The 16350-nt window shown below is 40.1% G+C and overlaps 1 protein-coding gene and 1 non-coding gene across 2 annotated transcripts in view; one reads left to right on the forward strand and one right to left on the reverse strand.

Moving 5' to 3' along the window:
* LOC132533385 (uncharacterized) overlaps nucleotides 1-16350 on the forward strand; it is an 81570-nt gene that overhangs the window by 15055 nt on the left and 50165 nt on the right. The gene's annotated exons all lie outside the window — the stretch shown is intronic.
* On the reverse strand, nucleotides 1567-1629 carry LOC132533613 (U7 small nuclear RNA). The gene has a single exon (XR_009545474.1). It is a non-coding gene; the product is annotated as a U7 small nuclear RNA (small nuclear RNA).

Genomic DNA, 16350 nt, shown 5'->3' on the forward strand with positions numbered 1-16350 from the left:
TATAAATGATATATAATTCTTCCCCCTTTTTCCATCAGGATTTTTGCTAGGATGATTTGTCTGCATGACCCCACTGCTCTCAATAGGCTCTTTAACTCTGTTTAAGTAATCAATTAATTAACTAATTAATTAATAGGCTCCTTAACTCTATTTAATTAATCAATCAATTAATTAATTAATTTTGTCACTAAGTTTATCACTGGGTTCACTGCCTGCACAGTGACTCCAATGTTCCTTATAGTCAATGTTTCTGGGTTTTGTTTTTTTTTTTTACCTATTTTTTTTTCTGATAGACACAAAGAGAGTTGGGACAGGGGAGAGACAGGCAGAACAGCCCTGCTGATCTTGAAGTTTTCCCCAGACCCTCAAGATTGGTCATGTATGAGCCCTCCTTTATGTGCCATCACCTAATCCCTTCTTTTTTTCCCCATATTTTGAAAGCCTGGTGGAAGACTGGACTGAATCAGCATCTTGCAAATAACATGACCATACTGACAGTATTAGGTTTCTAAAACCATCAGTGGCTCAGAGTGGTCAGAGACCTCAAGCTACTGGTGGAATTAGGAACACAGGAGAGAACTGTTTGGTACAAATCAGCAGTGGCTTTTGAGACAGAAGCTGTCCATGTTGCTGGCAACGTTCATCTTTTCAAGAACCTTTATGAGGGTCTTGAGCTTGAGCACTTTAATTTTCCTACTGAATTAAAATCTAAAATGCCCTCATCTCTGACACCCAAGTTAGAAACATCTCTTCGCATATTGCACAAAGTGCAAGGACCAGCCTAAGGATCCCAGTTTGAGCTCCCAGCAACCCACCTGCAGGGAGTTGCTTCACAAGCAGTGAAGCAGGTCCGCAGATGTCTAACTTTCTCTCCCCTCTCTGTCTTCCCCTCCTCTCTCCATTTCTCTCTGTCATATCCAACAACAACGACATCAATAACAATAACTACAACAATAAAACAACAAGGGCAACAAAAGGGAATCAATCAATAAATAAATATACATTTTTTAAAAAAAGAAAGATCTCTTTATTCCAAAGAGACACACTTCTTGGGCCTCATGTTCTCAGCTGAGCAGGGCCGATTGTTTATGTGATTAGGAGGTTTAGCTGTGGTCACAGATGTTTTGTAATTATCACTGTTTCCAAAATCCAGTCAAATTGTCTCCATTCATCTCCAAATATAACTAAAATAGGGATCTAGGAAGAGAAGGAAATGTAGAGGAAACAAAGCAATCAAAGAATTTTTTTTTTTTGCTGCAACCTTCTGAATCTTACCGAAAACTAGAATGGTCAGAGGAATAGTTGTTATGCAAAAGAGGAAGCCTCAGGTTCAATCTCATTACCATAGGGCCGGGCAAAGTAGTGTTCTGGCTAATAACAACAAAATAACAGTAATAATAATATAAACTAGGTATATTAGAGGCCTCAGGTCTTGAGTTGATGACCTGTTGTTTTTTGTCTCTTACCTTATTGTGAGTAAATATTGGTGTATAGCATTGTTCCATAGGACAATAAGGTGACTATCATGGGTACCTTTGTTGTGATAATTCTTTTTTTTTCTTTGGGGTGAGTCCTTCTGGTAGAGACCAGAAGACCTGCTAGACAAATTCTAAAAGAGCTGTAACACTGTCTTGATGATTCTTTAGGAAGTGGCCCCTAATCTAGTGTCTAGTGATCTATCTTCTCCTTTTAGGCCTATTTTTAGAAATGATCTCTGAAGAACAGAGGTTATAGTGATCAGCTGATTTTATTTCCCCCAGGAAAATCTATGTTTCCTAGGACTCACTTGTACTGAGTGACTTCCCTGAGAAAAGCCCCCAGAAAACTGCAGATACATTGAGAGGTGTTGCAGCTTGCATTATGTCCATGCAACTAAATCATACTTTTTTGGAAATATAAATTAAGAATAAAATTTTTTAAATTCCATCCTGGTACTATTTGTGTTATTTCAGTGACCTTCCTAGTGCTCGGGCTGTATTGTGAGTGTGGTGGTAGGGAAGGGAATTGCCTCCTTCCTACTGGGAAATTGCTGGTTACAGAGGACTGTTTTCAACAGGGCCACAGAAGAAGGGTTAACTGTTATCTGGAGTCAATGCAGACAGAGAAACCAGGAAGTCTGGGGACTGACTGGCCAGTGGCTTTTCATCCTGCAGTGTTCTGGGAAGCACTCAGCAGGCCCAGCTCTTCACAGCTCCCTCCCCAAGTGGGCACACAGTAGAGGGTTGCTCTCCACTGTCACGTCAGTTAAAACCTAGCCAAGCAGTGGGAATTCTCAGTATTTTGTTCTATTATTAGAATCCAATTACCATCTGGTGGTATGCTATGGGGAAGTGCTATTCTTCTGTGTCAGCACACACAAAATACAGCCATTTGGTGAGCATGCTGGGAGCTACTAGCACTTAGAGCAAAATGGACAGAAATCATTTTATTTCTAACCAAATAAATCTCATGCCTGCTGGGACTCCCCTAGATGCAGGATATAGTTAGCAAGCCTGGTCTGATAAAGGTCTTAGTCTGGTGTTACTCTCTACTTAAAGATGTGAAACTCGGGAGTTGGGCAGTAGCGCAGAAGGTTAAGCGCAGTTGGTGCAAAGTGTAAGGACCGGCATAAGGATCCCAGTTCGCGTCCCCGGCTCCCCATCTGCAGGGGAGTCGCTTCACAGCCAGTGAAGCAGGTCTGCCGGTGTCTATCTTTCTCTCCCCCTCTCTGTCTTCCCCTCCTCTCTCCATTTCTCTCTGTTCTATCCAACAACAATGACATCAATAACAACAACAGTAATAACTACAACAATAAAAACAAGGGCAAGAAAAGGGAATAAATAAATATTAAAAAAAAAAAGATGTGAAACTCCTTGCCCAGGCACAAACCCATGTACTATATCCAGACTCTTTTTTTTTTTGCTGAGCTTACCTGCCTTCAACTCTCCAGAATTCAATGCCAACAGATAATGCAGAGTTCTTCTCATGAGGCAGGAAACTTCTAATTCTTTGAAAACTGCTATGTATATTTTAAATGTAGATAGAGATATGCATATACCTATATATTTTTAATTTTTTTATCTGATAGAGACAGAGAGAAATTGAGAGGGGAGGAAGAGATAGAGAGGAAGAGAGACAGAGAAGCTCACCTGCAGTTTTACTTCACCACCATGAGGCTTTACCCCTGCAGGTGGAAAGCAGGGGCTTGAACCTGGATCTTTGTGCACTGTAATGTGAGCACTTAACCAGGTGCACCACTGCCTGCTCCATATATATTATTGTTGGGCTAGTGTGGGGGTGCCTCTTCCTGGGCGTGTACTCTCTGGGTTGGAGAGAACTCAACCGGAGCCAGCCTGGGCTGCTACTCACTCAGCAATGCAGGAGAGATGACTCGAACTCGTAGTACAGTAGCAATGCAATGATCAGAGAGAAAACGCTTTTATAAGATAGACCCGAAAGTGGCAAGTCGGAAACAGAAATGGCTAGGAAGGGGGTGGAGAAAGGCAAAAGGGGGCTGGGAAGGTAGAAACTTCCTTAGCAACTGTTGTGAGGGTTTTAACTTGTGGGATTAATTAATACCCTGGAGGCAGAGAGGGTTCTGAGGGCAGAAAGAAGATAGATCAAAGGAATGGAATGGGTGGGGATCTTTCAGGCAAAACAAGGATTATGTAGATAGGCCATATTGTTCTGATGTTAAATCCTCTATCCATTATGCTGTGTTTTATAAGCAGTGAAATACAGTATTAGGCAGAGTAGCCTATTTCATCATTACAAACATTTACTAAAAGATGGGGGACATTCCAGTTTAAGGGCTTTGGAAAGTGAGGCACATAATCCTTAATGGAATTGTTCAGAGTAACATAGCTGAGATTTAAACTCTGAACTCTTAATTCCAAATTCCATGTTCTTTTACACATAGAATGCTGCTTCTCAAATGGTGGGCCTCTACAGGATCTTGCCTTCAATGTAAAACAACAATGGTAGAAACTGCCTAGTCTTCGAAGGGAAGCTAGATCAACATTCTGCCACTCTAGGAAGACTGATCCTGAATACAGCCTAGAATTTCCCTAGCTGTGATGAGGGAATGCAAGCTCAGACTTAAATGGATACAGAGGTTACACAAGGTCCTGGGCTAAATATGAATAGACATGGGCACTAAGTTAGATCAATGGGGCTTACAGTTGATGGTATTTATACACTTTTCCATATGTGGGAGCTATTCTCTACCCTGATCCAGATTTCTAGGTCAATTCCGAACTCTGACACCATCTTCCCAAACTATACTCTTAGCCTACCTGCATGTTAGCTCTTAGGCTCAGGCACAAATTAGTAAAGTCGTGGGCTCCTTGGAATATGCCTAAAATAGGCTTCCTAGCTTTTTCCAATATGAAGACCTCCAAATCTTATCTGATATATTCTTACTTTTAGGTTCCTGATTATTAAAAAATTTGTTCTGCTTTATATCTTAATGTTTTTCAGTCACCAAATTGAAGATGCTACCATGACATCAAGCTAACTTCCCTGGGCAGATGACCTTACCAATGTGTCCTGGAACCACACCTCCCCAGAGGCCTACCCCACTAGGGAAAGACAGAAACAGGCTGGGGATATGGATTGACCTGTCAATGCTCATGTTCAGTAGAGAAGCAATTACAGAAGACAAACCTCTTACATTTTACACCCCATAAATAATTTTGGTCCAATAGAGGGGGTGGGATACAGAACTCTGGTGGCTGGAATTGTGTGGAATTGTACCCCTCTTATCCCATAATCTTGTCGATCATTATTAAATCAGCAATAATAAAAAATGACTTACTTTTGTCACCACGCAGAGAGTCAACTCCTAAAGAACTAGGGGATTGCAGATACTGTTCTGCTGTAAATGTGCACAAATGTACCACTCCAGAAGAATAGCACCACTTAACATACACATTCAAGGCAGACAGTAGTAGTAGTAGAAGGAAGGCAGTGTGCTTATTACCATGTGCAGGGGTGGGGGAAAACCTTAAAATAATTTGTAGTACATTTAACCTAACAATTCCTTTTCTAGGTATCTATCTACAACACAAAAACCACATTCAAAAATATCTATGTTGTGGTTCAGGAGGTGGCGCAGTGATAAAGCTTTGGACTCTCAAGCATGAGGTCCTGAGTTCGATCCCCAGCAGCACATGTGCCAGAGTGATGTCTGGTTCTTTCTCTCTCCTCCTATCTTCCTCACTAATAAATAAATAAAATCTTTAAAAATATATCTATGCACACCTATGTTTATGGTGGTGGGATTTGTAATAGGAAACATTTAGAAACAACCCAACTGTCCAACAATGAATGTCCAGCAAGATTATTGTGGCAGATATACACAACTGAATATGACACAACTGTAAGAAATGATGACATATTCTCCTTGGCTACAACATGGGTGGAACTGGAGGGTATCATGGTAAATGATATATGCCAGAAGGAGAATGAGTACTGGATGATCTTATTCACTGTTTGGCTCTAAGAAAAGGACGATGCAGGGTGACAACAGTCTTTACCGAAGATTCTGAAGCTTCAGAAGGATGAAGGGAAGGTTATTAAAGAGAGGTTACAGATCTACTTCCCAATGGTAGAATAAGATGATGGTTTGATTGATGGTGAAGTGTACTGATACTGATCTTGGGGAAATGTGAAAATGTCCCCTTGGGATAACAAACACCCTAGGGTGGGGGGATAGCATAATGATGAGGCAGAAAGACTCTCATGCTTGAGGCTCTGAGATCCTAGGCTTAGTCTCTTGCACCAGAGCTGGGCAGTGCTTTGGTAAGATCAATAAACAAAAAAACAAACAATAAAACCACAAAAAAACCAATATTCCTATAAACAAAATTTTTTCAGCTCAGTAATACTAGAATAAGAAAAAAGCATATTGTACTAGGCATAGCAAATCTTTATTAACTAAAGAGATGTACATTGATTACCTTGACTACTTCAAGGAGAGAATCTTTTGAGTCCTTTGCAAAATGGGGTGAGGGGAAAGGCCAATACTTCTCAAGGACCTTAACTTCACTATAAGGCAGCAACAGTAAGGGAAGCTGGGTTGTCCTACTCTACCACTCAAGGAAGACTGGTCCTAAAATGAGGGCAGCCTAGAATGTTCCCAGCTGTCACCATGGACCGTGAGCTCAAACTGACAGAGAGAGACACAGTGGTTACACAGGCTCAGAGGTTATTCCTGTGCCCCAAATGTCTTGGTCTGTCTGTCTGTCTATCCTCCTGCACACCCAGAAATAAGGTGGTCAGGAATTGCACTGAGGAAGTAAACTCACATGAGATTCACCCTAAACAGAGTCTACATTTAGAATATAAAAATAATTTGGCAGAGAGCAAAGTGTATCTTGGAGAGATGTGAAACTGTACCCCTTTGACAACAATAGCCTTGGAAGTCAATGTTTCCTCAACAATAAAGGAATAAACATTGACTTACCAACCCCCCGCTCCCCACCTGCAGGGGGGGTTCGCTTCACAAGTGGTGAAGCAGGTCTGCAGGTGCCTATCTTTCTCTCCCCCTCTGTCTTCCCATCTCAATTTCTCTCTGTCCTAAACAGCAACAATAGCAGCAATGACAACAATAACAACTGTTGGTCAATTGGAAAAAAAAAGAGAGAGAGAGAGAAGTAGGAGGAGGAGGAGAAGGAGAAAAGGGAGGAGAAGGAGGAGGAGAAGAAGAAGAAGAAAGAAGAAGGGTGGCCATTTCCTGCTCTTGGCAGAGACAATTTAAGAACAGAAAGATTGTTATCTTCGCTTTCCAACTTTAGATGAGTGTTTCTTATAATAAGGGACTTCATAAAGACAATCCTTTTATATTCAACTCATGGGTAATGTTTATTTTAGAAGCAAATTGTATAAATATTATCTAGGTCACCCAAGTTAAATGAATTGGGCAATAAAGGGTTTGTTAAATACCTTTCTCTGTTGGGCACTGTACTAGGTGCTGTTTTTATTAAAGACTAATTGGACATTTAGTTGGCTGGGGAATAGTAATTGCTATCAGTTTAATAAGGATTTACTCTGTAGACTTTATGGGCACAGAGGGAAAGGGTTTGAAAAAAAGACACGGGCTTGTAGGGCTCATGCAATTCCATTAGACAATGTTTTCCCATGAGTCCCAGAGAATGGAGACTGCTTTTCCCACACCACTAACAGGGCCTGTAGTTGTTATTAGCCAGCAGGAAATAAAATGTTCTGAAAGTCCAACAATTGGCTAATCTAATCTTTACAGGATGGCAGTTAGTTTAAGATCTGGCCTCTGAGGCCTGCACTGGGAGAAGAGCTAGTGTATTTATTTAGGCAGGCCTAGTGAATGAGTAGTAGATGTTCATAGAAAGGACAAATAAATCAAGGTAAGGACTTATTTTTCCAGGCACTTTAGAAAATAATATCATTGCCAGAGGAAGAACAGGAAACAAAGAAAGGAAGGATGTTAATGTTTGTGTCTTTTGAAAAGGGGAAAAAAGGGAAAAATAGGATAAAATTTATGATCTCATTGCTATAGCAGGATGCTTTTGATAACAGAAAAATTTACTTCCCCAATTTCTATCCAATAGGCCTACCCAAATGTAAGACTTAGCTCATAATCCTCTTAAAAAGCCTCACCTAGCCCCTCCTACTTTGAGCTTTGGTAGGCTTATTCTTTCCACAAAACTTTTCCCCAGAAGCCTAGTGTGAAGGGATGGACGCATGTGTTGCCTCTCACCAGCATCTTACAAGACACCCTTCATGTCTTCTCCGTTTTCTTTCTCCACAAGATGTAGTACATAGTATGACCTCAGAACAGACTGACTGAATAAGTGAGTGAATGGATGAATGAATGAATTCAAGATGAGTTCATTGTCTCAAAATTCAGACTATTGGGAACTTTTCCATAGCACTAAAAAGTGGATTTCATGGGAAACTCCCATAATATTTTGGGGTCAACATGGTTATTTCTGGGAGTCAGTAACAGTGTCTCTGACAGTCTGAAAAGGGTCTTTTTGCCTTAGGTTCATTCAAATTAGTATCCAAACAAGGTCATACATTGTAATTAGTTTCTCCCTCTATTTTAAAATATTTATTATTGAGTAGAGGCAGAGAGAAATTGAGAGGGGAGGGAGAGATAATGAGGGAGAAATAAAGAGATGCACCCACAGCCCTATTTCACCACTCATGAAGCTTCCCCACTGCAGGTGGGGGGACCATAGGCTTGAACCAAGGTCACTGTGCATTGCAGCATGTGTGCTCAACTGGCCCCTGCACTTAGTCTCTTTTAATCTTTCTTTCCTTTTTTTTTTTCTGGATTTCACTGATTACTTCCACTTGCTCATTGTTTAAGTTGTTCCTTTATCCCTAAAAGATAGTCGTTAGAGCTAGAGAGGTGATATGATTCAAGAGAAATACGTTTGGCGAGAAGATGTCAATGGTGCTATCATAAGGTATCAAGAAGGTATCATAATATCACCTGGGCTAAAGTAGTGTTTAAATGATTAAGTTTTGAGACACATGTGAAGTTTCGCGTTAAAGCTTTAATGTCATGGTTTCAGCACCTCGCATATAACATTAATTAATAGTAAAATCTCCTCACATAATATGTTAGGATTTTATTAAATGATGATGGCCATCACTTACATCATTTATTACAACATAGGTTGCAGATTTGTAATTTCCTGTCCTAATGATATTATTCCTTCTGTGTTTATTGCCATACTTCTTTTATACAGAAGTTTTTCCACATGTACAGTATCTGGCGCCCTGAAATGAAGTTTGGATAGAACAAATACTTGATTCTTTTCTTTAACCTATTAGCTTCCAGAAGACAAGTTTGTATTACAGCAAAATTCAATGATAAACAGGGAAGTGTTGATTTAGTCATCCATTTTGGGCTCTTATGAACTCATGAGTTTTATATATTTGAAATTTTTTCCAGTCAGTTGTACTCATTATCTTATATTCAAATTATGTCAGCATAGACAAGTTTGGATGTCAAATTGATTTCCGTGTGTTTTATCCTTCACTATTTATTATGAAAGATTTTTAAAATATGGGAAAGTTTACAAAATAATAACATGAACTCTCAAATACCATCAACAACCGCTACCATTTTTTCTACTTTTGATTTTTCTTTGTGCTGAACCCTTTTAAAAGGTAAGCTGAAGTCTTTCCACTGTTTCATCTTGCACGTGCTAAAAGCATTATCCTTATAGACAGTAATATCATTATTATCCTTATAGACAATAATATCATTATTATTACTGAGAAATTTTCAGGTGATAAAGGTGCATAATTTTACTGACATTTCTGATTTTCTTTCCATTTTTTAAATAACTATTATTGTTCTGTTTTCTAACATCCATTTAAAATTGCTATTTTGGGCTGGGGAAACAGCATAATGGTTATGCAAAAGACTTTCATGCCTGAGGCACTGAGGTCACAGTTTTCAATTCTGGACACCACCATAAACCAGAGCAGAGCAGTGATTTGGTCTTTCTTTTTTGTGTTTTTCTCTCTGTATCTTTCTCACTCACTAAAATAAAATAAATACAAAAAAATTAATTTGCTATCTTATGTATGTTTGCTATTTCTTTGAACCCTTTTAATCTGGAATCACTTCCTTTTTGTTTTTGTTTTGCTTTTATATCACTGACTTTTTTGATGAACCAATCGAAGTGAGACTTTGATTCTTGGGTGTGACTAGATGATTCCACATGACATCATTTATTTAGCTTCTACTCTGTCCATTATGCACTTGCTAGAAATTGGCAGATAGATCTAGAGAAGCACTAGCCAACATCATGCACTATGGCAATATCTGTGCAATAATGAGGGGGAAAATGATATTCTAAGGGGCAACAAGACACTAGAGCAAGTAATCAGGGATCCATTGTGTGCAGAAATTCTAAAGTAGTTTTCAAAACAGACTCAAAATCAGCCTGCTAAAAAAGAAATTAACCTGTGTTAGTAATTCTAAACAATGTGAGTGAACATTCCTTCCTTCAAACCCCGTTTATTAGTTTTAAAAATTCTAAGCAACTTCCATCGTTCCTGGTAAGCCTGAGTGGGACACCCTGCCTTGACATGTCACTGGGACACAGCAGTGCATGTCACCATTTGAGTGAGTAGAAAGGTAAAGTAGGGAAATAAGAGTATATTCAGTGGTCGGAAAAATCATGGCATATTAGTCTGTGTTTTGCTATGCAAAAATGAGTCATGATTTTTCTGAAAACCCAATACATTGGCATCAATTTGAATCTGAAGATAGATGTTTTAATAATAAATAATAATAAGCATAGCAGCTAATGGCAGTACACAGTGGCCCTGGTGACATGAATATAAGCAGAAGGGAGTCAGATCTAGAGAGGAACATTTTACTGTTACACACATATATGATCACACACACATACACATTTATACACTGTATGAGAGTTGAGATGGGTGAGTATGTTACTGATGTAAATAATCATGAAAGTCAGAAATGGAGACAGATGGCATTTTGGAGGATGCTTCACTAATTTTTTTCAAGCTTTTATAAGTTTTCAACTTTTCTCATAACTTATAAAAGGAAGACATAGAAATAGATAAACTTTAATGTCAACACAGAAGGGTTAGCTGAAAGGACTTCCTTTGCATGTGTACAGGTTTGGGGAAAATCACATATGCTTTAGCTGAACTTTAGCACCAGAGATTCTGATGATTCTGAAAGGGGCGTCTATTTGCCTTGCTTATCTCCATTCCAGTCAGACAACACACTGTAGAATACATCAAAGTTCCATTTATTTATAGCCTATTAGTCACACAAGCTCTTAACAGAGATGGTGGAAGAACCTTTTTGAAAAGTGGGAAATAGATTTTATGGGTTAATTTTCACCCTTCCTGTATATGTCTATCAAAGTGGAATGGGATATTCCAAGGTCATTTTTGAGAGTCATTGTCTATCATCAAAATTTTTATGCTCAGCCTAAGGGCAGAAGCCAAGTGGCTATATATCAACATGACAATCTGTGGGAAAAGACTGATCCCTAATTAGAGACCAGGAGTCCTTCCTGGGCACTTTTCTTAGAATTTACCAGCTAAATTCTAAGGGGAAATGACCAGGGATTATGAAATAACTGCTTCACAACACTGGAAACTGCTATACATAAACCATGTCAAGAAATAACTTCAAGTCAAAGCAAGTTTTGAAAATATTCACCTAAGTAACATGACCTCCCTTCTCCCAACTACAGAATGGGGAGTGGCCCCAAATGATCAGTGAGCACCACAGATGTTAGGTTAGAAGTCCCCTGACTTCCCTCTGTCCTTGCTTTTACATTGCAGGTAGAGAAGAGTCAAGCATGAGCTGGCTTTTGTTCAGAGGAGGTAAAGAGAATTCAAGTGAGAAGAGTATTTCACTGAGTTTGTGGGGGAGACAGGAACCAGCAGAATATCTTTGTTAATCTAATTTCATCCAGAATTCTTTTCTTCAATTTTTTAAAATTTCTTTATTAGGGGATGAATGGTTTACAGTAGATAGTAAAATACAATAGCTTGTACATTGTAACATTTCCCAGTGTTTCATATAACAATTCAACCCCTACTAGGTTCTCCTCTGCCATCATGTTCCAGGATATGAACCCTCTCCCGAAACCCATAGAATATTTTTTCTTGAATTTTCAACATCATCTCCAGCTAGTGGAATAAAGGACTTGTTTTTCTGAGGGTCCAAGTTTGATGCTAGACTTCCTGGAGTGCCTCTCTCTCTCTCTATCTCACACACACAGACACACATACACACACACTCTCTCTCTATTCTTTACTATATATAACATATATTTATATTTTTATAAAATTTATATTAATTATAAAATAAAATGAATCTTAAAAATGTTAACAGCCTAAAAAAATAAAATTAATTGAAGATATCACATTTTTACCTCTAGAAGTTCCATTTGGTTCCTTTTACAATATTTTTCATATTTTTTTTTCTGATCATATACAGGATTTCCTTAAAGTCCTTAAGGCTATAAAATATCTATTTTAAAGTTCTTATCTGTTTTGTTAGTCACCTCTATTATTTCTGGACCTGTTTCTTTTTTGGATACAGAGACAGAGACAGATGCAAAGAAGGAAAAATAATATAGTACTGAAGCCTCCTCCAATGCAGTGATATAAAAACTTGAAAATTGTTTTAAAATCATCTTCAAAAAAGTTATCTGTGGAAATAATGATTTTAAAAGGAAAGAGAATAAAAATTAAACAATTATCCCCCAACATTCTTACATTATTCAAAAGCATTTGAGTTCTCAAGGACAGAAACACTTGCTGGGGGTCACTTTCTATACTAGAAATATAGAGCTGGAGAGACAGCTCACTGGGGAGGGTGTCAGCTTGGCTCGCAACCAGCGTGAAAGTTCCCAGCACATCACATGAGTGTATTATGCCACTTGCGGAAGTTTCAATGCTTTTGTTGTCCCTAACTCTCTCTGTCTCTCTCTTTATATCTAAAAGAAAAGATTAACTCAGAGTGGTGCTGTCTCAGCAACACCACCCAATTGTTATTAAATTCATCGAGATTTTCCATTCTTTTATTTTAATGTATTAACTTATTCAGTACTTGTGGGATTCCAGCTACATAGAAGAATGTACTGTTACTACCAACTCGGAGAATGGATAAATAAATCAGACACTGCTTTTTTTTTTTTAAAAAAAGTATTTATTCCCTTTTGTTGCCTTAGTTGTCTTCTTGTTGTAGTTACCATTGTTGTCATCCTTGTTGGATAGGACAGAGAGGGGGAGAGAAGGATAGACACCTGCAGACCTGCTTCACCATCTGTGAGGTGACTTCCCTGCAGGTGGGGAGCCGGGGTCTCAAACCGGGATCCTTATGCCGGTCCTTGCGTGCACTTAACCCACTGCGCTACCGCCCAACTCCCATTCAGGCACTGTTTTTGTCCTCAAAATTCTTTCAAGTGATAAAGGAGATAACAAGCATGAAAATAACCTTAGTGTCACTGTCATCATACCTGCCCTGCCTCTGACTCTTCACATAGTGTGCTCTGGCTCCCTCCCACTCTACCCTCAGATATGTATATAGAAAGCAGGTAGGCAGCTGTGGATGATGACTAGGACAGCAAATTTCCTCTGGTCACTTTCCTATCAGTCTTGCCTCCTGGTACAATTTTAGCTCCAGGTATCCATTTCTGACCCTTGTCCTTGTGATAAATTGTTGAGGTTCCAACCATTTATTCATTAAGAATCACTGAGTGTCCACTCTGCCGGGTCAGTTCTTGTAGTGGGGAGAGCGAATAAGACCAGACCTCACCTGTATCTTATCTTAGCCTGATTCTGATACTCCACTCATTGGGGTCACCTGAAGCCCATAGCCGACTTATTCCCTTGAGGCAGCAAACAGTGGTGGAAAAAATGACCTGGGTAAGTGCACATAGTACTAAATGCAAGGACCCACACAAGGATCCGAGTTCAAGCCCCCACTCCTAACCTGCAGCAGGGGAAGCTTCAGAAGTGGAGAAGCAGGTCTGCGGGTGCTATCTCTCTCTCTACCTATTTCCCCCCTCCCCTCTCAATTTCTCTCTGCTAAAAAATGGAGAAAATGGATGCCAGGAGCCTTGGATTTGTAGTGCCAGCCCTGAACCCCAATGGTAACCCCGAAAAAAAACATAATCCATGTGGTCTAGAGAGGTGTGTGTATGTGTGTAGAAACACACATGTTTACACACACACAATCAAATTAAAGGCCATATTTATACTTTTTCCTCTTTTTTTCTTTTTATATTTCCCCACTCTGAAACATGTTTTTAATTGTCTTTTGGCTTGCAGGATTGTTTAATTCAGTCAAATCTTCCCTGCCTGTGTATCTGTTCTTACCAAACCAGGGCTACATATCCACACTTGTTATACAATGATGGGTGAGTATCCAACTCAATTAGCTTTTGCCTCCCAAGAATTTGGAATTGGTACGCCAAGGCCATTACTACTTTCTGATGAAAAGTTTTAGACCTAGGGCTAGAGGACTCAGGCTTATCCAGAGTTCAAAGGGAAGCAAGACACATATTACATATAGCAGAGGGGGTATAAGAAGGGCCTGCTCAGAGGCAGGCAAGGAGAGACACTATGTGGCAACAGAGCAGTGGAGTTGGAAGCCATTGTTTGGCCAACAGGCCCAGCTGTGGACACTTGAAGAGTGTCATGGCTATGCTTCCAACTCTGGGCTTTGTGGTGCTCTCTTTCTGACAGTTTCCTGGTTTTTGTTTGTTTGTTGAAATTAATAAATTAGATTTCTTTTCTCACAGTTAAACATTCATTAAGATATGATATTTTATTGTCCATGTAATTTTCTAATAATTTTTACACTCAAGGGAAATCAACTTAAAAACATAAACCTAAATTTGAGATTAAGGTCAGGGAAAATGAGATCAAGGAAAATTTAATTTAATTATTATCTGGATATCAGCATCTGCTGTAGAATGTTAAGAGATGTTATTGTTCGTATCTGCTAGCATCCATTTTGTTAAAGCCCTAACTTCTTTCAGTGCAGTGAGGTCTGGGCTCAAAACTGGGCTGCACACATGGCAAAGCTGGCCCAATCTCCAGTACTCCTGGAAGGTAGTTAGCTTTAAATAAGGTCATGAGGGTGGAGTCTCCCACCCAAAGATAGCTCACCCAGGACAGCACTTGCTTTACGTGTGTGCAAGACCCCCTCACCACATGACACCACCACAAGGGATAATCACAGCACTGGAGGAAGCTCCACAGATGGTGGGTTCTACGCTGTGCTGTCTTCCACCTCCCTGTGGCCTTATAGCAATGGAATTGCACATGTGTGTGACCCTAATGTGGCAAAAATCAGAACAAACACACAACAACAAAGAGGGTGGAGCCCCATGGTGGAACTAGTATCCTTATAAGAAAGACAAGAAACTTGAGTTCTTTCTCCTCATTCAAAGACACAGCAAGAAGTTGGTCATCTGTTATTTCACCTGCCCAGGCTGACACCAACAAAAACTGACCAAGCTGTCACCATGATCTCCAGTGTCCAGCCAGTTGGACTGTGAGAAGTGTTTCACTCAATTTTGTAATTGGTAAATGGGAGAATTGTTGGAGCAGTCCAGGCTAAGACACAGGGTGTCCTGTCCATTTTTATTTAAAGGTCACTTGCTAGGCACCTGGACTCTGGAAGAGAAAGGGAAAGGGGGAAAGGGGGAAAGGGAGAAAGGGAGAGAGAGAGAGAGAGAGAGAGAGAGAGAGAGAGAACTCTACAGTTATCACTGCAAAGAGACAGCTCCCATCTGAGCTTGCAGGAGAAGACTTGTTTAGCCCAGGACAGACCAGACACTTTAGGTAGGATTCATTCCTTACCAGAAGCTGTGGGACTCAGAAAGATTCTAAACTATTCACTTTCTTCTTCCTCTTCCCCTTCCCCTTCCCCTTCCCCTTCCCCTTCCCCTTCCCCTTCCCCTTCCCCTTCCCCTCCTCCTCCTCCTCCTCCTCCTCCTTCTTCTTCTCCTCCTCTCTCTCCCTCTCTCTCTAGTATAGAGTCAGAGAAGACAGGGAAACAAGGGAAGAATGAGAGACCACAGAACTTCTTTGATATGATGGGGCCAGACTCAAGCCTGGGTCATACACATAGCAACCACGCATTGGCCGAGTGAGATCACACACATGGCAAGCGTACATTGGCCGAATGAGATATTTAATTGGCCCCTCAAATTTGTCTTTGAGTTTTACAAATGGGATGGAAGAAATTAAATTAATAGTGCCCAGTTAAGACTTCTCTGTGAGAAAACACTAATGCTGAGTTCCTTATTATTTCTTTTTTTTAATTTTTTTTTATTTAAGAAAGGATTAATTAACAAAACCATAGGGTAGGAGGGGTACAACTCCACACAATTCCCACCGCCCAATCTCCATATCCCATCCCCTCCCCTGATAGCTTTCCCATTCTCTATCCCTCTGGGAGCATGGACCCAGGGTCATTGAGGGTTGCAGAAGGTAGAAGGTCTGGCTTCTGTAATTGCTTCCTCGCTGAACATGGGCGTTGACTGGTCAGTCCATACTCCCAGTCTGCCTCTCTCTTTCCCTAGTAGGGTGGGGCTCTGGGGAAGCTGAGCTCCAGGACACACTGGTGGGGTCTTCAATCCAGGGAAGCCTGGCCGGCATCCTGATGGCATCTGGAACCTGGTGGCTGAAAAGAGAGTTAACATACAAAGCCAAACAAATTGTTGAGCAATCATGGACCCAAAGCTTGGAATAGTGAAGAGGAAGTGTTAGGGAGGTACTCACTGCAAACTCTAGTTCCTTATTATTTCAAATGAAAAAGCAGCACAATGGCTACCCACTTTCATGATGTGCAGCTGAAACATT

Source organism: Erinaceus europaeus, chromosome 16, assembly GCF_950295315.1.
Source record: "Erinaceus europaeus chromosome 16, mEriEur2.1, whole genome shotgun sequence".
Classification (NCBI taxonomy): Eukaryota; Metazoa; Chordata; class Mammalia; order Eulipotyphla; family Erinaceidae; genus Erinaceus; species Erinaceus europaeus.